The sequence below is a fragment of the Enoplosus armatus genome, chromosome 11, assembly GCF_043641665.1.
Source record: "Enoplosus armatus isolate fEnoArm2 chromosome 11, fEnoArm2.hap1, whole genome shotgun sequence".
NCBI lineage: Eukaryota > Metazoa > Chordata > Actinopteri > Centrarchiformes > Enoplosidae > Enoplosus > Enoplosus armatus.
Window position 1 is genome coordinate 6,415,853 of NC_092190.1, and position 25,351 is coordinate 6,441,203.

Sequence of the window (25,351 nt, forward strand, 5' to 3'; positions counted from 1 at the left end):
AGAGAAACAACAAATATCTGTAGTCACCTACATACATATACACTCACATATAACTAATATTATTTCAAAATAGTCACATAACTTTCCTTACCAATTATTGATATTTAGTTTAGGGTTCATGCAATACATATAGGGGATATTATATATTACACTTGGAGGTTTGGCAACGGACTGTGTAGTAGTATTGATTTAATTATTTATTTGTGAAAGGTTGATTTGATTCAAATGCAGTTGAAAGCTGCAGAAGAGGATTTCATTGTCTAAGCATGATCTTGTTTGATTTGAGTTAAGATTAAGTGTTGAAATAATTTGGCAATTTAAGATTTTGTTTTTGGAACACAAACCTTTGGTTTCCTTTGAGGTTGGCAAATTTAGTAGTTTTTCTGGATTGTTCGTGATAATAAGGTGCTTCATAAACATACTTTTAATTTGGTTTTGATATAATACGAGAGTACAGGGAAGCTATCACAATGTCAAAGATGGACACTAAAATTATGAAAGCAATTACCCCTGTTGATGTAGTACAGAAGAATAATCCTCTTGTCAAAGGTGTTTCAGAAATGTCGAAAAAATGGAGCAAGCGTTGGCCGGACATTGATCAACCCTGGCCAGTGGAAGGCACTCTTAACCCAGATGTGATTAAAACAATGCAAGTGCTGGTGGCTACTTATAAAGTAGGGCAAAAGAAAGGTAAGAAGGGACAAAAACGTAAGGATAAGAGACAGACCGAGCTTGGCATTTTGCAGTTATTTGAGAGTGAGGGACAGAAAGTAGTAAAAGCCGCAAAGGAAAGGAGAGAAAGAACGGAAGAAGAGATAGGGACAAATGTGAAGGAAACAGAAAAGTTAATGGCAAAGGTCAATGCTCCCTTCTCACATACTGCCTCAGTAAAGAAGCCCCCACCTTATGAGGAAAAGGTGCAGCTCACTGATGTGTATCCTCAGCTCCCAGTGATCAGCCAGGAGGGCAATTACCACATCAAAGATGAAGACGAGCGAATAATCGAAATGGGAAAAGCCAAAACAACCATAGAAATGTATCCAACCTCCAAATCCAAGAAGAAGAAGACACGCCGGAGAGGTTTGAGTAGACTGAGGTTCAAAAGGATGGAGTTGGGAGATGAGAGTCAGAATGACTTGGATGAGGCCATTGGGGGATACAGCCAAGCAGTCAAAAAGATGTTGACTAAAGCAGAGGAAAGAGGATGTAGATCAGTAAGGAGTCCAGAAGAGAGTGATACGGATGAGAGTGAAGATGGAGCCAGTGATGAAGACTTGGAGGATGAGAGTCTTTTATTTCTTTTCCCTACAGCATCCAGTACTGGGAAAGAAGATGAGAGACAACAGGTCCTAAGAGAGGTTGAGAACACTCTGGGCAGATGTCAATTGGACCTGGAAGAATCTGTCTGCACAGAGCGCCGACAGGCATTGAAGAAGCAGATACAGGACCTGCGGGCAACGGGAAGAGAATTGTGAAAGAGAATAGTTCAAAAAGCAGACACTTCAAAATATGCACTACGCCCAAGGAAGGAAAGGGATTTGGATAAGATGTGCCCAGTGGTTATTCGAGGTAGGAATCTGGAGTATAAGCCCTGGCAAAATACAGATATGTCTGACATTCTTGGAAAATTACCTATTCTTCAAGATGGAGCACATCCTTGGATCGCAAAGCTGGAAGAAGTTTTGGTGGGAACACAGCCTGCCATGGGAGACATTAAGAGACTTCTGGCCAGTCTCCTTGGGATTCCAACTATGCAAGAGATTCTGCAAAATGCAGGACTTGATCGATATATGGGGACTGCAGTAAATGATCCGGAGTTGTTTGCTGCAAGTAGAGGTCAATTGTGGAGAGCATTGAGAGACATGTTCCCAACAAATGTACATCCGGACAATATTCTCATTGAGCCATTGAGTCCACAGGAAAACCCGAGGGCTTACGTGTCAAGGGTTCATCAAGTTTGGAGAAATATTACAGGGAATGATCCGGATTTGAATCAGATGGAGCAATCGATCTTGCGAGTTAAGCTACAGAAAGGGCTGCCTCTGCCAGTGAGGAGCAAACTGGCCGAGGTGGTTGGACTTGGAAGCATGACAAGAGGTGTCTACACGGATCATATAGCACACCAAGTGGAACTATATCGGAAAAAGGAGCAAGACCAGAAAGAACAGGACCAGGAGACTCTCAGAAAACTTAATCAAATACAATTGGTAGATAACAAAAAGAAGGACAAAAACCAAGCCGTGGTGATGCAGAGTCAGTCCCAGCCAAATCAACCACCACAAACTCAGCCAGGACAGATCCAATTTCAACCACCACAGTCATCATTTGTGACTCCCGTCGCTCCCTTTTCACAACCAGGTTTTGGCCAGTCACAATTGTGGAGAGGAAGAGGACAAGGGCTCCAAAGCCTAGGACAGTCAGAGAGATGATGACATTTCTTGGCATTGCTGGTTACTCTTCAGCATGGGTAGAGGATTATGCCAGTCTAACAGGGCCTTTGAGAGCCATGATCAAAGCTACTGGAAATACCCAACTTCATTGTAACCTGACCTGGACCCAGGAGGGTCTTGTGGCATTTGAGACCTTGAAGCAAAGGTTGCAGAAGGCACCAGCACTAGCATTGCCAGACTATTCTAAGAACTTTTTGCTGTATGTGTCTACATCCACTGGGTGTAGATATGCATGTGCAGTTCTTTGTCAGCCAACGGGTACAGGGACAAGTCCTCAGCCTATTTCTTATTACTCCACTGCTTATTCAGAAGCAGAGTTGGGGTTACCACTGTGCTACAGAGCAATGGTGGGAGTTCATTTGATGTATGACAAAGCGTCAGCTGTGACTATGGGTTATCCTGTGACAATTCTTACCCATCACAGTCTCAGAAATCTTTTAAATTATGGCAAATATACATTGACCATGCCTAGGCTCAGAGACTATCATAGACTCTTGGAACAGGAAGATGTTACCCTGGCAAGATGTGCTACGGTAAATCCAGCTGAAAATTTGCCAACTCCAGAGGATGGGGAACCACACGATTGTGTTCTAGAAGCAGAGAAATACTCAAGACTCAGGTCAGATTTGCAAGCTCTTCCATTGCAAGAGGCAGATCTGGAGTATTGGACTGATGGGTCCTGCTATCGAGTAGGAGACACATTGAGTGCTGGCTATGCAGTAGTGAAAGCACAAGGAACTGAATTTGTTGTTGAGAAAGCAGAAGTAATACCACAGCCTGCATCGGCGCAACTTGCTGAGCTAGTGGGGCTGACAGAAGCATGTTTGTTGGCAGAAGGAAAACGGGTGACAATATATACAGATTCTGCTTATGCGCATAATGTGTGTCACTTGTTTGGAGCAGTGTGGAGAAATCGAGGATTTAAGAAAACGGATGGTTCTCCTATACAGCATCATGCTCAGATAATGAAGTTGTTGCATGCTATGATGAAGCCTAAAGAAATAGCAATAGCTAAGTGTGCTGCACATAAAAAAGACATGTCAAGGGTTACACTCGGTAATAAAGCAGCAGATGAGGCTGCAAAAGCAGTCACAGGAGCAGATAAATTGGGTAAGGTCTTTTTGGTCACTCATGAGGTGGACTTGGAAGATAAAATTACACTCAGAGATGTGGTTTCAATGCAGGAAGCTGCCTCTAGGATAGATAAACAATTGTAGCAAGATTGTTGGAGTTACAGGTAGTGAGATTACTTGGGATGGATGAGTTTACATTCCAAATTGGATTTAGAATGGTAAAGGGGGGAAATAGAAAATTGAATTGTAAAATGTGTACAATTTCTCTACATTCCATTATACATTTCACAAATATGTCATCATTTTGATAATAGGATTATGAACTGAACATTGTGAAAATATGAAAACAAGGTGAATTAATTGCAAATTACTATACTGCATCTGATGTTTTTGCAAAGATACTGGCTGGTGTTTTCTTTTTTCCCAGGACAATAATGGGGAGAGCAATGTGAAGGTGGCAGCTTGTCCAGGGATCCCCACAGTCTCCATGGACTCAAACACTCACACATGGACATTGAAAATGGACAAGGGGACCCTGAACAAGGATACTGTAACAATAAAATTGATAAGTCTTATTCAGAACACTATGGGGACTACATTCAATTGTTTAGTATGTTAGTATAGTTTTTATATTCATATGTTATTGAGTTTTGTTTATTAATTTGTAACCTGTGTTAGTAATAGCTACATTATATGTCCTTATATACATCAGTACAGGGGACATTGAAGTAGAACAATTAGTTTAGTTAACAATGATTTTGTTCAATTAAAGGTGTTTTTGACTTTTATATAATTACATGAGTGATAATCAAGTGTGTATGGAGTATAAGACTGAGGAAAAGAAAATGTTTTTGGGGTTTATTCATTTTAATTGTTTTGAGTAGAATGTTTCTGTTATGTTGTGGATACCTTAGGATCTCAGATATTTGTTTTGTTTCGGTGGTTAGGGATAGTGATGTTAGGTAGGGAAAGGTCCACTGGAAGGTGCGATGGGTCGACCAGCCTGACTTTGGACATTTTTATTTTTTTTCTGAGTATTCCTATACGTATTTGCTTAACATCCTGCTCTTACAGTATTTTTAGAACTCTTATTTCTTAATTAGCTTGGAGTGCCTGATCGGTGGTTGCCTTGGGCAGAGGGACCATGAGAGAGTTTTCCTGTCTTGATTGTTTGATGGATATTAAAGGAAAGATGGCTGCCAGACAAGTTTTTCTCTCTCATACTCCGTAAATTTACCAAATTTCAAAATTTATTACACTACAAAATTCATATATTACTGAGGCTATGCGGTAACAAGCATGGATGGAAGGGATTTCATGAATATTCTGTGTGTGTCATTAAATGACACTTACGTGGCTAATTGCAAATATGACTGATTTTTCATGTATTGCGGGACTTAAAAAGTCCCGAGGGGGGAAATCTGATGTGTATTATTTGATACTAATCATAAAAGTAGTCTTTTCATAAAATGATATACAGTACAAAGTTGCCACGTATGCAAATGTTCCAGGTGAACAACTAAGCAGATGTTGGGGCCCCATACCTATAAGATTCATTATTGTTTGGATGAGGTCTCCTTGGTGTGTAGGAGTTATGGAGGTCTCTTTTCCTAACCCCTAGGCTGCTGTGCAAATAACTTGTCTATCATCGGGTTTTGGGGTACTGAGGGACCCTAGGGAGACATAAGTGTACAGACTCATGTGTTATAGTAGGATCCCATGTATGTCTAAATGTATAAAAGATGAGTTTGAACAGTGTTCGAGGCAGCAGTACTGATTCGGCTACGGGTGCTGTACAGGTTAAGATGCGCATGCCTGTTGATCCTGATCTTTGATGCAAATAAAGAATATTATGTGAAAAGTCAGTATCAGCGGAGTTTCCTTCCATCATCGGATCATCGCCTACATCTGGGGAATGAAGAAGAAATTAACAACACCACCAACCGTTCTGTGTGGGTGAGGTCTCTTTTTTTCTCTCTCTCTATATATCTATGTTCTATATTTTTATCACATCAGTGAGTCACATCCTACAGTTGCACTGACATACAGTACTCCTTTATTATGATCCACATGGACACTGCAGGTTTTCAGTCAATCCCACAACAGCACACCTTCCCACAGCCTGTGGACGTCCACGTGAAAACGCACCTGCTCAGTTTTTGCATCTAATTATCCAGATTTAATGGCGCAGCTGTGTGTCGCTCCGGTTTCTCAGTCGTCATCTTTGGTCTCGTCTGGCGGCAGAGAGAAGCCGAGAGGACCGGAGCCATGGCATCCGCACTGATGGCTTGGGTTTGTATCGGTTTAACACTAGCCCAGCTCAACAACGCAGAAAGCCACCGGTACGCACACGGACATTTGGCCGGCCAGGAGGAGGTTTCTGACGGCAACGAGCAGCGGTTCGAGGCGGCTCCAGAAGACTGGACCGACCGAAGTTTCCCAGCGCCGGTCTGGAATTTCCTCCGAGGTGAAAACCTGCTGCCCACCTGTGTTTGAAAATAAAGAAGCATTGAAAGAGTTTTAATTCAGCCTCATATATCTCAACTTGTAGGTAGGAGCAATCTAAAAATCATTTTGAAACTTGATTAATGTTATTTGAAAAATAGGAAATACTGTTTTTGTTAATTAAAAAAAAGCCAGTATTGGCCAATATAGTCCATAAACCTGTGATTACATCAATGCGATATAATCAATATAATTAGTTCCAATTTTAATAATTTATTAATCTGAAGACTGAAGAGGTCTTGCCTCACCATTTTACATTCACACCACTCTTCAGGCCAGGCCTCAATGTCAAGGTTCTTTTTACATTGCACATTTTAAATTTGACCTTTTCCATTTAACTTTTTAATTTGAGCATTACAATTGGGGGTAGGATAATATGATTTATAAAATACATTTCTCTTAAAATGTTAATTTCCCCCTTTAATTTAATCTCTGCGCAGAATTACCCTGCAAGTCCCCAAATGCCTACCGGGCCTGTCTTTCAAGACCTATTAGCACTGTTCATCAGAGGTATGGCCTGTGGAAAGGAACTGTTCTTGTTTCTGGATGTTTTGGTGCACAGTGCTCTGTAGTACCTACCAGAGGGGAGAAGATGGAACAGGTTGTGGGGGTGTGATGGGTCTGCAGTGATGTTTCCTGACTCTGGAGATGTACAAGTCCTGAATGGAGGGCAGGTTGGCACCAATGATTTTTTTTTAAGTCTGTTAGACTGGAGGATTGCAGTGTAGAACTGAATCAGCAGCTCCTGAGGCAGGTTTAACTTCCAGAGCTGACGCAGGAGGTACATCCTCTGCTGGGCCTTCTTGATGATTGTGTCAATGCCCACTTTAGGTCCTGGGGCATTGTGGATCCCAGAAAGCTGAAGATTTCTACAGCAGACACAGTGCTCTTTAGTATGGTGATGGGGGGCAGTGTTGGGGAGGCCCCTTCTGAAGTCTATTGTCCTCCACAGTTTTGAGCGTGTTCAGGTTGTGACTGGACCAGAGGGCCAGCTGTTCAATCTCCTGTCTGTATGCAGACTCTTCACCGTCCCCGATGAGGCCGATTGTGGTGTTCAGGAGTTTAACAGACCGATCTCCTGAGGTGCAGTTGTTGGTGTAGGGGGAGAGCACACATCCCTTGGGGGCGACAGTGCTTGATGGTCTGGGTGCTGGATGTGATTTCCCCAGCCTCACCTGCTGCCTCCTGTCTGTCAGGAAGTTTGTGATCGACTGACAGGTGGGAGCTGGCACAGTGAGCTGGGTCAGTTTAGTTTAACGGGTTAATGCATGGCTCCATGCAGCAATTTCTCCTTTCATACATTTCGTTTTTTTTCCCTTACAGATAAAACAAAAGACATACAACTTCTTACTCAGTGAGCTTTGGTGGTACCAATATGTCAGACTGTGTTACCTTTGGACAGAGCCAGGCTAGCTGTTTCCAGTCTTTGTGCTAAGCTAAACAAATCATTTTCTGGCTAGAGCTTCATATTTAGCGTACAGACATGAGAGCGGTGTTGATCTTATCTAACTATTGGCAAGTAAATGAGCGTGTTTCCCAAAATGTTAAACTTTCCTTTTTTGATCTCTGGTATCATTTGCCTTTTTTGTCTCATTCCAGGGAGTGGGAAAAAATATTTCAACCAGCCACAGTATCGCTGCAGTAATGGAACGCTTTCCCTGCGCTTTTCACTCATCAGATACACAAATCTGCGTCTGGAAGGTCTGCGTCGTCCACCTACAGTATGTTTTTGCCTTTAGAAAATGGAATGACAGCTGTTGTCAAACCTTTTTCCACAGATGGGGTGCGGTTGTTGTCACTGCCTGACAAGTGTAGCAGTTCAGTTCATATTTATAGGTGGTGGTTGCTGGTGAAGCTTCCCTATACTGGCTGCCACACAGCAATACAGGTAAAATGTTTATTTTCTTTGTCCAATGAGTGTGACTTCAGGTTATTCCTTTCACTGAACCAGCATCTGCAACAGTTAGTGGTGTGCTACAGATGTCTTCCCTTTTCATACAGATTTTTGGGAAATTAATGATGTAAGATCAGTGAATTAAAGGATAAGGGTGATATATTTTTCTTGTCAACAAATTTCATTAAGACAAAAAAACAACAATCTACTAACAAGTATTTTGATTCCCACATACAAATTTAGAATAATGGCACTTATCCTTTTAAATTAATGACAATTGTGAGCGTATTTCAATGTCTAATAAACGTAATTATAAATAAAAGTGAATTTTGTGCATAAGAGACTCATTCGGTATCCTGTTTGTATTGAACCTTGTGTTGCTATAGCCTACTTTAATGCTACAACATTCAATTCAGACTTCTTGGCAGTGTTACTAGAAATGTTACAGCTGTAGCTCTGCCCTGCTGAGATTGGCCTCATGACGTATTTATGTAAAAGTGACTCTGGCACTTATTCAGACATGAGGGTGACATGTGAAAATACCAGCACATTGATGTAACAAGGTGCATGTCTGAAAGGGGCTCATGTTTTAGGCCAAGTCACTTCATTTGGAACTGGAGGTCTGCTGCTCTTAATCGGTCATGTTCAAGTAACTTTTTTTTTTACGAGCCAATAAACTGACCACAATAAACAGTTTTTGCTCGATGTCGATGCAGTTATGACTATAATACTTCTTTTGATGACTCCTACAATTAATGACAATTTTGTCTATTCCTAGACTGGAGATGGAATTGATTTCCGCCCGTTGAAACTGCATTACTTCGACCGTCTTCTGCAGGAGAACATGACAGGCATGGCCGTCTGTGAGAGTCCAGTAATGTCGGCGCGAGCAGCGTCACCACTGGTGACTTGTAGAACAACACATGTCACTGTGACGCTGCCTCGTGAAACTAAACTGAGGAAGGTGAAAGAGCTTGGTAAGGAGTGTTGGAGCCATTTCTGTTTTGCATTCTTGAACTATTATTTTGCTGAATTAGTTATTTTTATGCATCATAATATTATCAGTTGATGTTAAATATTAATTTATATGGGGTTGGTGGTCAGGGTGAGAGCTAATTTAGGGGAGAGCAACAGGTGTCCCTGCATAGCAGAAGGGCAAACAGTTTTTGACTGTGAAATTCTTGTTTCTGACATTATAAATACATGCACATACTGCTCCTGCATGAGCATGCACAAAACCACTTTTTCTTCTATCAGTAACAATAACATTAAAGGTATTTCACGCTTATTTGAGGGTTTAAACGGCACAGGTGACTTAAACATTACATGACAATTTTAGGAGCGGAGAAGCTCGAGGGGAAGTAGGGGTGGTAAACCCAATAGTTAAGGTGAAAGCTGTCTGAGAGTTTGCTTTTTTGGCAGATTTTTTCTCCAACAAAGAATACTCGGTGAGACAGTGGAGGACCCCCAGTACATTATTTGTGGAGATATCAAAGTTACCTGACAGGGTAAGTCGAGCGCAAAACATGTTACAACACACTGTTAAATCATTTTAATGAGAAAACTGACATGAAGAATGTTCACAGGATTCTGGCTTTGAACTGGTTTATGTTGACACTACTGGGAAACTGTGCACAATGCTGGCAGCTTGCTCCCCGATGTTGCCAAAAAAAGTTGTGAGGCATCATGTCAGGAGATCACTGGAGGAACCGGATTTATTTGACCTGTGGGGCTTTGATGATATTCCTCCTGGACCATTCGATCCGCAAACAACACAGACAACGGCCAGCTCAGTAACTGATACAAACACAGACACAACAGAGGAAACGGTTTATGATGAAGGAATTTATGAGTTGTGGGGAATTGAAGAAATTCCTGAAGGGCCATACACTGGAATAGACGTAGAGATTCCAGGGTCTACTGTTTCCACGACAACGCTGGCCTCCACTGCTACTCCAGCCACAACGACCACTGCTACGACGACCACCACCACTACGCCTGCCACAACAACGACCACCACCACTACGCCTGCCACAACAACAACAACCACCGCTGCCCCTGCCACGACAACAACGACCACCATCACACCCGGTGCCACGACAACAACGACCACCACCACACCCGGTGCCACGACAGCAACCACCGCTGCACCTGTCACAACCCTGACCACCACCTCCGTACCTGTCGCGACGACCACCACCGCTTCGACAACCACAACCACCACTACCGCTGCGCCTGCCATGACAATCACCACCACTGCTGCCAGGGCGACCACCACCACCACTGCACCTGCCACAGTGACTACCACCACAGCTACTCAGCCTGTCACGACGACCACAATGTCCTCAAAAACGACCACTGCTGCTCCTGCCACGACAACGCCCTCCACAACAACGGCCACCACTGCTGCTCCTGCCACTACAACGAAGACCACCACCGCTACGCCTGCCACAACGACAACCACCACCACTACGCCTGCCACAACAACAACAACCACCGCTGCGCCTGCCACGACAACAACGACCACCATCACAGCCGGTGCCACGACACCAACCACCGCTGCACCTGTCACAACGCCGAACACCACCTCCGTACCTGTCGTGATGACCACCACCGCTTCGACAACCACAACCACCACTACCGCTGCGCCTGCCATGACAATCACCACCACTGCTGCCAGGGCGACCACCACCACCACTTCACGTGCCACGGTGACCACCACCACAGCTACTCAGCCTGTCACGACGACCACAATGTCCTCAACAATGACGACGACCACTGCTGCACTTGCCACGACTACCACAGCACCCTCCACAACAATGGCCACCACTGCTGCTCCTGCCACAACAACGACCACCACCACTACGCCTGCCACAACAACACCAATAACCACCACGGCGCCTGCCACGACAACGACGACGACCACCACACCCGGTGCCACGACACCAACCACCGCTGCACCTGTCACAACGCCGACCACCACCTCCGTACCTGTCGCGACGACCACCACAGCTTCGACAACCACAACCACCACTACCGCTGCGCCTGCCATGACAATCACCACCACTGCACCTGCCACGGTGACCACCACCACAGCTACTCAGACTGTCACGACGACCACAATGTCCTCAACAACGACGACGACCACTGCTGCACCTGCCACGACTACCACAATGTCCTCAACAACGACGACGACCACTGCTGCACCTGCCACGACTACCACAACACCCTCCACAACAACGGCCACCACTGCTGCTCCTGCCACGACAACGCCATCCACAACAATGGCCACCACTGCTGCACCTGCCACGACTACCACAACACCCTCCATAACAAAGGCCACCACTGTTGCTACTGCCACAACAACGACCGCCACCACTACGCCTGCCACAACAACACCAATAACCACCGCTGCGCCTGCCACGGTGACCACCAGCACCACTGCACCTGCCACGGTGACCACCACCACAGCTACTCAGCCTGTGACGACGACCACTGCCGCACCTGCCACGACTACCACAACGCCCTCCACAACAACGGCCACCACTGCTGCTCCTGCCACGACAACGTCCTCCACAACAACGCCCACCACTGCTGCTCCTGCGACGGCCACGAGCACCGGCTCGCCGGCCACGAGCGCCGGCTCGACGACCACCACAGGCACCTCCTCCACGACCAATAGCGCCTCCACGACTAGCGCTAGCTCGACAACCACCAGCGGCGCTTTCTCCACGACCAGCAGTACCTCTGCTGCTCCTGCCACGACTATTTCCTCAACAACAACTGCCTCCACAACCCGACGTGCCTCCACCACAGTCAGCACTGGCTGGACGGCCACGAGCGCCGGCTCAACAACCACCAATGACGCCTCCCTCACCACCACCATGAGTGCCAGTGCCTCCACCACCATGACTATTGCCAGCTCTACGACCACCAGCGACGCCTCCTCCACGACCAGCAGCGCCTCTGCTGCTCCTGCCACGACTATGTCCTCAACAACAACTGCCTCCATAACCCCACGTGCCTCCACCACAGCCAGCACTGGCTTGACGGCCACCAATGCCGTCTCCCCCACCACCACGATGAGTGCCAGTGTCTCCACCACCATGACTATTGCCAGCTCGACGACCACTAGCGGCGCCTCCTCCACAACCAGCGGTGCCTCTGCTGCTCCTTCCACGACTATGTACTCAACAAAAACTGCCTCCACAAGCCCACGTGCCTCCACCACAGCCAGTACTGGCTTGACGGCCACGAGCGCCGGCTCGACGACCACCACAGGCACCTCCTCCACGACCAATAGCGCCTCCACGACTAGCTCTAGCTCGACAACCACCAGCGGCGCTTTCTCCACGACCAGCAGTACCTCTGCTGCTCCTGCCACGACTATTTCGTCAACAACAACTGCCTCCACAACCCGACGTGCCTCCACCACGGCCAGCACTGGCTCAACGGCCGACAGCGCCGGCTCGACAACCACCAATGCCGTCTCCCCCACCACCACGATGAGTGCCAGTGCCTCCACCACCATGAGTGCCAGTGCCTCCACCACCATAACTATTGCCAGCTCTACGACCACTAGCGGCGCCTCCTCCACGACCAGCGGTGCCTCTGCTGCTCCTACCACGACTATGTCCTCAACAACAACTGCCTCCACAACCCGACGTGCCTCTACCACAGCCAGCACTGGGTCGACAACCACCAATGCCGCATCCCCCACCACCACGATGAGTGCCAGTGTCTCCACCACGACCAATAGCGCGTCCTCCACGACTAGCGGCGCCTCTGCTGCTCCTGCCACGACTATGTCCTCAACAACAACTGCCTCCACAACCCGACGTGCCTCCACCACGGCCAGCACTGGCTCAACGGCCAACAGCGCCGGCTCGACAACCACCAATGCCGCCTCCCCCACCACCACGATGAGTGCCAGTGCCTCCACCACCATGACTATTGCCAGCTCGACGACCACTAGCGGCGCCTCCTCCACGACCAGCGGTGCCTCTGCTGTTCCTTCCACGACTATGTACTCAACAAAAACTGCCTCCACAAGCCGACGTGCCTCCACCACAGCCACCACTGGCTCGACGGCCACGAGCGCCGGCTCGACGACCACCACAGGCACCTCCTCCACGACCAATAGCGCCTCCACCACCACGACTAGTGTTAGCTCGACAACCACCAGCGGCGCCTCCTCCACGACCACCTCTTCTGCTCCTGCCACGACTGTGTCCTCAACAACAACTGCCTCCACAACCCGACGTGCCTCCACCACGGCCAGCACTGGCTCGACGGCCACGAGCGCCGGCTCGACGACCACCATTGCCGCCTCCCCCACCACCACGATGAGTGCCGGTGCCTCCACCACTACGACTAGTGCTAGCTCGACAACCACTAGCGGTGCCTTCTCCGCGACCAGCGGTACCTCTGCTGCTCCTACCACGACTATGTCCTCAAAAACAACTGCCTCCACAACCCGACGTGCCTCTACCACAGCCAGCACTGGGTCGGCAACCACCAATGCCGCATCCCCCACCACCACGATGAGTGCCAGTGTCTACACCACGACCAATAGCGCGTCCTCCACGACTAGCGGCGCCTCTGCTGCTCCTGCCACGACTATGTCCTCAACAACAACTGCCTCCACAACCCGACGCGCCTCCACCACGTCCAGCACTGGCTCAACGGCCACCAGCGCCGGATCGACAACCACCAATGCCGTCTCCCCCACCATCACGATGAGTGCCAGTGCCTCCACCACCATGACTATTGCCAGCTCGACGACCACTAGCGGCGCCTCCTCCACGACCAGCGGTGCCTCTGCTGCTACTTCCACGACTATGTACTCAACAAAAACTGCCTCCACAAGCCAACGTGCCTCCACCACAGCCAGCACTGGCTCGACGGCCACGAGCGCCAGCTCGACGACCACCACAGGCACCTCCTCCACGACCAATAGCGCCTCCACCACCACGACTAGTGTTAGCTCGACAACCACCAGCGGGGCCTCCTCCACGACCAGCGGTGCCTCTTCTGCTCCTGCCATGACTTTGTCCTCAACAACAGCTGACTCCACAACGCGACGTGCGTCCACCACAGCCAGCACTGGCTCGACGGCCACGAGCGCCGGCTCGACAACCACCAATGCCGCCTCCCCCACCACCACGATGAGTGCCGGTGCCTCCACCACTACGACTAGCGCTAGCTCGACAACCACTAGCGGCGCCTTCTCCGCGACCAGCGGTACCTCGGCTGCTCCTACCACCACTATGTCCTCAACAACAACTGTCTCCACAACCCAACGTGCCTCTACCACAGCCAGCACTGGGTCGACAACCACCAATGCCGCATCCCCCACCACCACGATGAGTGCCAGTGTCTCCACCACGACCAATAGCGCGTCCTCCACGACTAGCGGCGCCTCTGCTGCTCCTGCCATGACTTTGTCCTCAACAACAGCTGACTCCACAACGCGACGTGCGTCCACCACAGCCAGCACTGGCTCGACGGCCACGAGCGCCGGCTCGACAACCACCAATGCCGCCTCCCCCACCACCACGATGAGTGCCGGTGCCTCCACCACTACGACTAGCGCTAGCTCGACAACCACTAGCGGCGCCTTCTCCGCGACCAGCGGTACCTCTGCTGCTCCTACCACCACTATGTCCTCAACAACAACTGTCTCCACAACCCAACGTGCCTCTACCACAGCCAGCACTGGGTCGACAACCACCAATGCCGCATCCCCCACCACCACGATGAGTGCCAGTGTCTCCACCACGACCAATAGCGCGTCCTCCACGACTAGCGGCGCCTCTGCTGCTCCTGCCACGACTATGTCCTCAACAACAACTGCCTCCACAACCCGACGTGCCTCCACCACGGCCAGCACTGGCTCAACGGCCACCAGCGCCGGCTCGACAACCACCAATGCCGTCTCCCCCACCACCACGATGAGTGCCAGTGCCTCCACCACCATGACTATTGCCAGCTCGACGACCACTAGCGGCGCCTCCTCCACGACCAGCGGTGCCTCTGCTGCTCCTTCCACGACTATGTACTCAACAAAAACTGCCTCGACAAGCCGACGTGCCTCCACCACAGCCACCACTGGCTCGACGGCCACGAGAGCCGGCTCGACGACCACCACAGGCACCTCCTCCACGACCAATAGCGCCTCCACCACCACGACTAGTGTTAGCTCGACAACCACCAGCGGGGCCTCCTCCACGACCAGCGGTGCCTCTTCTGCTCCTGCCACGACTGTGTCCTCAACAACAACTGCCTCCACAACCCGACGTGCGTCCACCACTGGCTCGACGGCCACGAGCGCCAGCTCGACGACCACCACAGGCACCTCCTCCACGACCAATAGCGCCTCCACCACCACGACTAGTGTTAGTTCGACAACCACCAGCGGCACCTCCTCCACGACCAGCGGTGCCTCTGCTGCTCCTTCCACGACTATGTACTCAACAAAAACTGCCTCCACAAGCCGACGTGCCTCCACCACAGTCAGCACTGGCTGGACGGCCACGAGCGCCGGCTCAACAACCACCAATGACTCCTCCTTCACGACCACGATGAGTGCCAGTGCCTCCACCACCATGAGTGCCAGTGCCTCCACCACCATGACTATTGCCAGCTCTACGACCACCAGTGGCGCCTCCTCCACGACCAGCAGCTCCTCTGCTGCTCCTGCCACGACTATGTCCTCAACAACAACTGCCTCCACAACCCCACGTGCCTCCACCACAGCCAGCACTGGTTCGACGGCCACCAATGCCGTCTCCCCCACCACCACGATGAGTGCCAGTGCCTCCACCACCATGACTATTGCCAGCTCGACGACCACTAGCGGCGCCTCCTCAATGACCAGCGGTGCCTCTGCTGCTCCTTCCACGACTATGTACTCAACAAAAACTGCCTCCACAAACCGACGTGCCTCCACCACAGCCAGCACTGGCTCGACGGCCACGAGCGCCGGCTCGACGACCACCACAGGCACCTCCTCCACGACCAATAGCGCCTCCACCACCACGACTAGTGTTAGCTCGTCAACCACCAGCGACGCCTCCTCCACGACCAACGGTGCCTCTTCTACTCCTGCCATGACTATGTCCTCAACAACAGCTGACTCCACAACGCGACGTGCCTCTACCACAGCCAGCACTGGGTCGACAACCACCAATGCCGCATCCCCCACCACCACGATGAGTGCCAGTGTCTCCACCACGACCAATAGCGCGTCCTCCAAGACTAGCGGCGCCTCTGCTGCTCCTGCCACGACTGTGTCCTCAACAACAACTGCCTCCACAACGCGACATGCCTCCACCACGGCCAGCACTGGCTCAACGGCCACGAGCGCCGGCTCGACAACCACCAATGCCGTCTCCCCCACCACCACGATGAGTGTCAGTGCCTCTACCACCATGACTATTGCCAGCTCTACGACCACCAGCGGCGCCTCCTCCACGACCAGCGGCGCCTCCACCACCACGACTAGTGTTAGCTCGACAACCACCAGCGGCGCCTCCTCCACGACCAGCGGTGCCTCTTCTGCTCCTGCCATGACTATGTCCTCAACAACAGCTGACTCGACAACCCGATGGGCGTCCACCACAGCCAGCACTGGCTCGACGGCCACGAGCGCCGCCTCAACAACCACCAATGCCGCCTCCCCCACCACCACAATGAGTGCCATGACTATTGCCAGCTCGACGACCACCAGCGCTGTTTCCTCTACGACCAGCGGAGCCTCTGCTGCTCTTGCCACGACTATGTCCTCTACAACAATTGCCTCCACAACCACCAGCGGCGCATTCTCCACAACGACTAGCACTAATTCGAAAACCACCAGCGGCGCCTCCTCCACGACTAGCAGCCCTTTCTCCACCACGACGTAGAGGAGGATTAATAGTGTGCCGCTGAAGAATAGAGGATAAGCAATTACTTTTCAATTAATACATCTATAACATACAGAAAGTATTGTATACATAATAAAATAAATAAATGTATTAATTGAGTAATAATTTATTTCTACATTTTAAATGCATCTACATTTATTATCACTGTTTCTTCATGAATTTCATGTTACTGTTTTTGTGGCTATATTTTAATAAGGTTTGTGGTCCTCACTAATGGTCAGCCAGAGTGCTGCTTCAAAATTCTTGAAATACTGCTTAGAATATTACTGTGAATCTGTCTTTCCTCTAACAAAGATTGGAAAATGCACTTCCATTTACAAGTTTTGCGCTTCATTAACAAATTGTGTCTTGTGAAAATATGAAATCTAAATGGGTAAAATAATCAAAAAATTGGCCCAGAATCTAAAAGTGAACTAATTAAACCATTGACTGTATTTTCAGTGTTTCAACAGCGTAATCTTTCGCTTCCATCATTGAATGGTCCTTGCTGAAATGAACTGTGGGATTCGTAGGTAAATTCTCACTGTATGGTTTTACGCTCTGAAACAGGTTTTCATATTTTGTACTGATGATTCAACCAGGTGAATTTCATGCCGATCCAAACCATAGAAGTGCTGCAACTGTGAGTCATTGGTCCATGGGCAAAATTAAAACTTTTACTTAAGGAAACAGGCCCTTGAAGTAGCTCCTCCCACTTTGTAACTCTATAGAGCGCTGCAGGGATGATATATTTTTGTAGGCCAACCTGGAGGTTAGCATTGCTCTGGTTCCCTCGAAAAAAAGCCAATGGGATTTTGGGTTATTGCAGAAAATAAGCTCTGTGGCAAACAGAACTTTATGATACTTATTATTTATGATATGTTTTGTTCAGCAAGATAATCTTCACAAATGAACACCACTTTTATGATTTTTGAAGTGTAAATGTAAAAAGCTAATGTTGGGCAATAAATTAAGTACACCACGGTTGCATTACTTCAACATCACCACCACTAAGCTTAACTTTTAAGAAAATATATAGATATACAGAGAGATATAGAGTATAAATACGAGCCTGCAAATGCGGACTAGTGAGTAGATGAGTTTGTGTTTTCGGCATGGAGACCTTTTAATGCCCCCGACAACATCTATAGTCTCATTTAGCAACTTGTCAGCAAACGCCCCTTTTACACACATAAAACCTCTCTTAATCTCTTAAACTTGTGTTAACCACAGACCCGCTTTCAGGCATCTAACCAGAAAATCCTTCAAATTCCTCAGCAGTTCTCAGTACACTGGTAACAACCTTTAATAAGCTGATTAAAAATACAAAAACAATTTACAGAACAAGAAATCATAAGATATGAGCCTATAGAGAAAAAAGGAACAGGAGCAAGAACAAAATACATTTAAAAGAATATTAAAATAAGATATCTTGACAAATCAGTATACAGCTGTTTTTATCAGATTACAACTTAAATTTGTTATCCAAAAAAACCCACTAAATAATGATTAAATGAAACGTGTTTTTGTCAGGATAAAAACCATTGTGCAATCGACCATCATGTATGTGCTTGATTATGAGGATATCCTGTATTCTGTACTATACTGTACTTGCTCCACTTTAAAACAACTTGCAGTTTACTACTGTGTTCTACGTTTCATTACTGGAGATAAATATTGTACTCCTCAGTAAAACTTAATTTTGACCATTTGTAGAGATGTGTGATTGTTTCTGAAGCAGTTTGTAGCTCGTATGCACCTGGCTGTGTTTTCTTGTGTTCTATTTCTCCTGCTTATCATAACTATAATAAAAAAACTACTTGAAACCGCATATTTGGAACAGAGTATTTTAAAGACTTTTTTGTACATTGATTTGAATCTTTTTCTTCTGCCTAGTTTGCTCAGCTAATCAAATCAAATGAAGTGCTTTAAAGTACATAACATACATCATACACACTGTTTCTTGTCAGCTCTGTTTTCTTGAGTCCTGTCTCCACTACAGAAGAAGCAGCGCCCTCTGCTGATGAAAGCGGACAAGAAAATGCTTACAGCACCTGGTATTCCCAGGCGGTCTCTCATCCAAGTACTAACCAGGCCCGACCCTGTTTAGCTTCCGAGATCGGTCGTGTTCAGAGTGGTATGGCTGTAAACAAAATCTGCAGTTGCACACGGGCTATTTATAGATGCTAAAACATCACCAACATTTCTTTTAATACAGTGTAAAAATGCTCTGTTGCAAGTCAAAGCCATGTATTCAAAATCTTAAGTAAAAGTACATAAGTAAATACACTTAAAGTACTCATTATGCAGAATGACCCATTTCAGAATAACATATATATATATAATATCGCTGGATTATAATTGGTGATGTATTAACATGTAAGCATCACTGATGCTGCAGCTGGTAAAGGTGGAGCTAATTCAACTACTTCATATACTGCTGAGTAGCTTAATCCATCATATTACATCATCATTTATTAGTTGATTCATATTTTTATTTGTAAACTGAAACTGAACTCTGCAAAGTAACTAGTAACTGATTTTAGCAAATAAATATTGTGGACTAAAAAATTACACATTTTGAAGTATAAAGTAGAGTAAAATACAGTGGTTACTTTAGCAAATGTACTTGGTTACATTCCACCACTGTAAAATAGGCTACATATTGCCTAATGACTAGAGCAGGAAATGTGTAACCATCTTCACACCGCCTATTGAATGTGATCGCTGGAAATGAGAGCAATTAAAATAGAAGTACAATACAGAGCACAAAGTCCAGACTGCCAAATAAAAGCATGTAGAATGTGTTCACTGGCTCTGTACTGTCCTGTCTCCACTACAGAAGGAGCAGCGCCCTCTGCTGACGAAAGCGGACAAGAAAATGCTTACGGCACCTGGTATTCCCAGGCGGTCTCCCATCCAAGTACTAACCAGGCCCGACCCTGCTTAGCTTCCGAGATCAGACGAGATCGGGCGTGTTCAGAGTGGTATGGCCGTAAACGATTACTGCTGTCGCACACGGGCTATTTATAATTGCTAAAACGTCACCAACGCTTCTTTTAATACAGTGTAAAAATGCTCTGTTGCAAGTCAAAGCCATGTATTCAAAATCTTAAGTAAAAGTACATAAGTAAATACATTTAAAGTTCCAAAAGTGAAAATACTTATTATGCAGAACGGCCCATTTTCAGAATAACATATACAGTATATATATAAAAACATTTTGAAGCATAAAGTAGAGTAAAATACAGTGGCTACTTTAGCAAATGTACTTGGTTACAGTCCACCACTGTAAAATTGGCTACATATTGCCTAATGACTAGAGCAGGAAATGTGTATCCATCTTCACACCGCCTATTGAATGTGATGGCTGGAAATGAGAGCAATTAAAATAGAAGTACAATACAGAGCACAAAGTCCAGACTGCCAAATAAAAGCATGTAGAATGTGTTCACTGGCTCTGTACTGTCCTGTCTCCACTACAGAAGGAGCAGCGCCCTCTGCTGACGAAAGCGGACAAGAAAATGCTTACGGCACCTGGTATTCCCAGGCGGTCTCCCATCCAAGTACTAACCAGGCCCGACCCTGTTTAGCTTCCGAGATCGGTCGTGTTCAGAGTGGTATGGCTGTAAACAAAATCTGCAGTTGCACACGGGCTATTTATAGATGCTAAAACATCACCAACATTTCTTTTAATACAGTGTAAAAATGCTCTGTTGCAAGTCAAAGCCATGTATTCAAAATCTTAAGTAAAAGTACATAAGTAAATACACTTAAAGTACTCATTATGCAGAATGACCCATTTCAGAATAACATATATATATATAATATCGCTGGATTATAATTGGTGATGTATTAACATGTAAGCATCACTGATGCTGCAGCTGGTAAAGGTGGAGCTAATTCAACTACTTCATATACTGCTGAGTAGCTTAATCCATCATATTACATCATCATTTATTAGTTGATTCATATTTTTATTTGTAAACTGAAACTGAACTCTGCAAAGTAACTAGTAACTGATTTTAGCAAATAAATATTGTGGACTAAAAAATTACACATTTTGAAGTATAAAGTAGAGTAAAATACAGTGGTTACTTTAGCAAATGTACTTGGTTACATTCCACCACTGTAAAATAGGCTACATATTGCCTAATGACGAGAGCAGGAAATGTGTATCCATCGGCAACACTGCATCTTCACACCGCCTATTGAATGTGATGGCTGGAAATGAGAGCAATTAAAATAGAAGTACAATACAGAGCACAAAGTCCAGACTGCCAAATAAAAGCATGTAGAATGTGTTCACTGGCTCTGTACTGTCCTGTCTCCACTACAGAAGGAGCAGCGCCCTCTGCTGACGAAAGCGGACAAGAAAATGCTTACAGCACCTGGTATTCCCAGGCGGTCTCCCATCCAAGTACTAACCAGGCCCGACGCTGCTTAGCTTCCGAGATCGGACGAGATCGGGCGTGTTCAGAGTGGTATGGCCGTAAGCAAACGCAGCTGATGCATTCAGGCTCTTTATAGATGCTAAAACATCAACAATTGTTCTCAAAACTGTCGATTACAGCTAACAGTAATTATATTTTTCTTACAGTCAAACTAGAATTACCGCCCCGTGGTTGTATGTCTCCAGAAATTGGAAGGAATTGAATAAAATGTATAAAGTGTATTTTTTTGGCTATGATTCCAGTGAATATACATTGAACTGATTAATGAAGGATTATCATAGATGTATTGGCTAAACAGGTACACATGTACTTCATTACTATGTAAAGAGTGATTCTTATACAAGATGGGGTGCTTTCTTTTTTCCACCTGGCATTTTTAGATGCAAGGTCTCTCCATGATATGTAGATGAAAGTCACTCTCAGGATCACGATTAAATCAAATAAATTGTTTGCAGCCACATGATTCATTGTGGCGTCCCAGTCAACATGTGTGTGACACCTGGAATCGCCCAATTCATTCTTAAATGACCCCCATCTGGATAAGTATTCGACTTCAGTAAACATGAACTTTTATCATACACTGACTGTGTTTGTGTAGTGCTGTTGGGTTCAAGCTGAGCTGTTACAGTACAATCTTGCCAAAATGAACTATCCCCTTGTGCGTAGTCTCTTCATTCAGGGTCACTTCACTCAGTTAGGAACCTTCATAAGCAAAAAAAACCCCTGCAACCTTTCTCTTGTGCTTTTGCGTTCAAACTCTGTTTTTTTTAAATTTATGTTTGACATTGTCGGCTACATGGATCCTCACAAATAAAACAAATAAATAATCGTCTCTCGTCTTCCTGCTGGCCTTTAAAGTATCTCTTCATAATGCACTTTCAATTGTGCAAAAATGTATTCAAAAGTTTCTTTGAAGCTAATATGAGGTTCAGCAGTCTGAGTTAATCAAATCAAGTGGGTATTTTTCTTTAGTTAGTGTCTTTAGTAGAATTCCCTCTTGAGAAGAAAAAGCTTACAGCACCACCTGGTATTCCCAGGCCATCTCACATTAAATAACCAGATGACAAGCTCAGGGTGGTAAACCCTAAAGCAGTCATAACAAATGTCCACTGTCTCTGTATAGATGACGTAACACGATGGATAATGCCACTGATGTGTATTATTTGATACTACTCATAAAAGTAGTCTTTTCATAAAATGATATACAGTACAAAGTTGCCACGTATGCAAATGTTCCAGGTGAACAACTAAGCAGATGTTGGGGCCCCATACCTATAAGATTCATTATTGTTTGGATGAGGTCTCCTTGGTATGTAGGAGTTATGGAGGTCTCTTTTCCTAACCCCTAGGCTGCTGTGCAAATAACCTGTCTATCATCGGGTTTTGGGGTACTGAGGGACCCTAGGGAGACATAAGTGTACAGACTCATGTGTTATAGTAGGATCCCATGTATGTCTAAATGTATAAAAGATGAGTTTGAACAGTGTTCGAGGCAGCAGTACTGATTCGGCTACGGGTGCTGTACAGGTTAAGATGCGCATGCCTGTTGATCCTGATCTTTGATGCAAATAAAGAACATTATGTGAAAAGTCAGTATCAGCGGAGTTTCCTTCCATCATCGGATCATCGCCTACATCTGGGGAATGAAGAAGAAATTAACAACACCACCAACCGTTCTGTGTGGGTGAGGTCTCTTTTTTTCTCTCTCTCTATATATCTATGTTCTATATTTTTATCACATCAGTGAGTCACATCCTACAGTTGCACTGACATACAGTACTCCTTTATTATGATCCACATGGACACTGCAGGTTTTCAGTCAATCCCACAACAGCACACCTTCCCACAGCCTGTGGACGTCCACGTGAAAACGCACCTGCTCAGTTTTTGCATCTAATTATCCAGATTTAATGGCGCAGCTGTGTGTCGCTCCGGTTTCTCAGTCGTCATCTTTGGTCTCGTCTGGCGGCAGAGAGAAGCCGAGAGGACCGGAGCCATGGCATCCGCACTGATGGCTTGGGTTTGTATCGGTTTAACACTAGCCCAGCTCAACAACGCAGAAAGCCACCGGTACGCACACGGACATTTGGCCGGCCAGGAGGAGGTTTCTGACGGCAACGAGCAGCGGTTCGAGGCGGCTCCAGAAGACTGGACCGACCGAAGTTTCCCAGCGCCGGTCTGGAATTTCCTCCAAGGTGAAAACCTGCTGCCCACCTGTGTTTGAAAATAAAGAAGCATTGAAAGAGTTTTAATTCAGCCTCATATATCTCAACTTGTAGGTAGGAGCAATCTAAAAATCATTTTGAAACTTGATTAATGTTATTTGAAAAATAGGAAATACTGTTTTTGTTAATTAAAAAAAAGCCAGTATTGGCCAATATAGTCCATAAACCTGTGATTACATCAATGCGATATAATCAATATAATTAGTTCCAATTTTAATAATTTATTAATCTGAAGACTGAAGAGGTCTTGCCTCACCATTTTACATTCACACCACTCTTCAGGCCAGGCCTCAATGTCAAGGTTCTTTTTACATTGCACATTTTAAATTTGACCTTTTCCATTTAACTTTTTAATTTGAGCATTACAATTGGGGGTAGGATAATATGATTTATAAAATACATTTCTCTTAAAATGTTAATTTCCCCCTTTAATTTAATCTCTGCGCAGAATTACCCTGCAAGTCCCCAAATGCCTACCGGGCCTGTCTTTCAAGACCTATTAGCACTGTTCATCAGAGGTATGGCCTGTGGAAAGGAACTGTTCTTGTTTCTGGATGTTTTGGTGCACAGTGCTCTGTAGTACCTACCAGAGGGGAGAAGATGGAACAGGTTGTGGGGGTGTGATGGGTCTGCAGTGATGTTTCCTGACTCTGGAGATGTACAAGTCCTGAATGGAGGGCAGGTTGGCACCAATGATTTTTTTTTAAGTCTGTTAGACTGGAGGATTGCAGTGTAGAACTGAATCAGCAGCTCCTGAGGCAGGTTTAACTTCCAGAGCTGACGCAGGAGGTACATCCTCTGCTGGGCCTTCTTGATGATTGTGTCAATGCCCACTTTAGGTCCTGGGGCATTGTGGATCCCAGAAAGCTGAAGATTTCTACAGCAGACACAGTGCTCTTTAGTATGGTGATGGGGGGCAGTGTTGGGGAGGCCCCTTCTGAAGTCTATTGTCCTCCACAGTTTTGAGCGTGTTCAGGTTGTGACTGGACCAGAGGGCCAGCTGTTCAATCTCCTGTCTGTATGCAGACTCTTCACCGTCCCCGATGAGGCCGATTGTGGTGTTCAGGAGTTTAACAGACCGATCTCCTGAGGTGCAGTTGTTGGTGTAGGGGGAGAGCACACATCCCTTGGGGGCGACAGTGCTGATGGTCTGGGTGCTGGATGTGATTTCCCCAGCCTCACCTGCTGCCTCCTGTCTGTCAGGAAGTTTGTGATCGACTGACAGGTGGGAGCTGGCACAGTGAGCTGGGTCAGTTTAGTTTAACGGGTTAATGCATGGCTCCATGCAGCAATTTCTCCTTTCATACATTTCGTTTTTTTTCCCTTACAGATAAAACAAAAGACATATAACTTCTTACTCAGTGAGCTTTGGTGGTACCAATATGTCAGACTGTGTTACCTTTGTACAGAGCCAGGCTAGCTGTTTCCAGTCTTTGTGCTCAGCTAAACAAATCATTTTCTGGCTAGAGCTTCATATTTAGCGTACAGACATGAGAGCGGTGTTGATCTTATCTAACTATTGGCAGGTAAATGAGCGTGTTTCCCAAAATGTTAAACTTTCCTTTTTTGATCTCTGGTATCATTTGCCTTTTTTGTCTCATTCCAGGGAGTGGGAAAAAATATTTCAACCAGCCACAGTATCGCTGCAGTAATGGAACGCTTTCCCTGCGCTTTTCACTCATCAGATACACAAATCTGCGTCTGGAAGGTCTGCGTCGTCCACCTACAGTATGTTTTTGCCTTTAGAAAATGGAATGACAGCTGTTGTCAAATCTTTTTCCACAGATGGGGTGCGGTTGTTGTCACTGCCTGACAAGTGTAGCAGTTCAGTTCATATTTATAGG

General features: G+C 46.5%; 2 non-coding genes and 2 pseudogenes across 2 annotated transcripts; all 4 read right to left on the reverse strand.

Moving 5' to 3' along the window:
* Positions 1-18,870: 18,870 nt before the first annotated feature.
* Positions 18,871-18,979, reverse strand: LOC139293697 (5S ribosomal RNA; annotated as a pseudogene).
* A 731-nt stretch (positions 18,980-19,710) lies between these two features.
* LOC139293521 (5S ribosomal RNA) lies at positions 19,711-19,829 on the reverse strand. The gene has a single exon (XR_011598126.1). It is a non-coding gene; the product is annotated as a 5S ribosomal RNA (ribosomal RNA).
* A 524-nt stretch (positions 19,830-20,353) lies between these two features.
* Positions 20,354-20,462, reverse strand: LOC139293693 (5S ribosomal RNA; annotated as a pseudogene).
* Positions 20,463-21,207: 745 nt separating this feature from the next.
* On the reverse strand, positions 21,208-21,326 carry LOC139293524 (5S ribosomal RNA). The gene has a single exon (XR_011598129.1). It is a non-coding gene; the product is annotated as a 5S ribosomal RNA (ribosomal RNA).
* Positions 21,327-25,351: the final 4,025 nt, after the last annotated feature.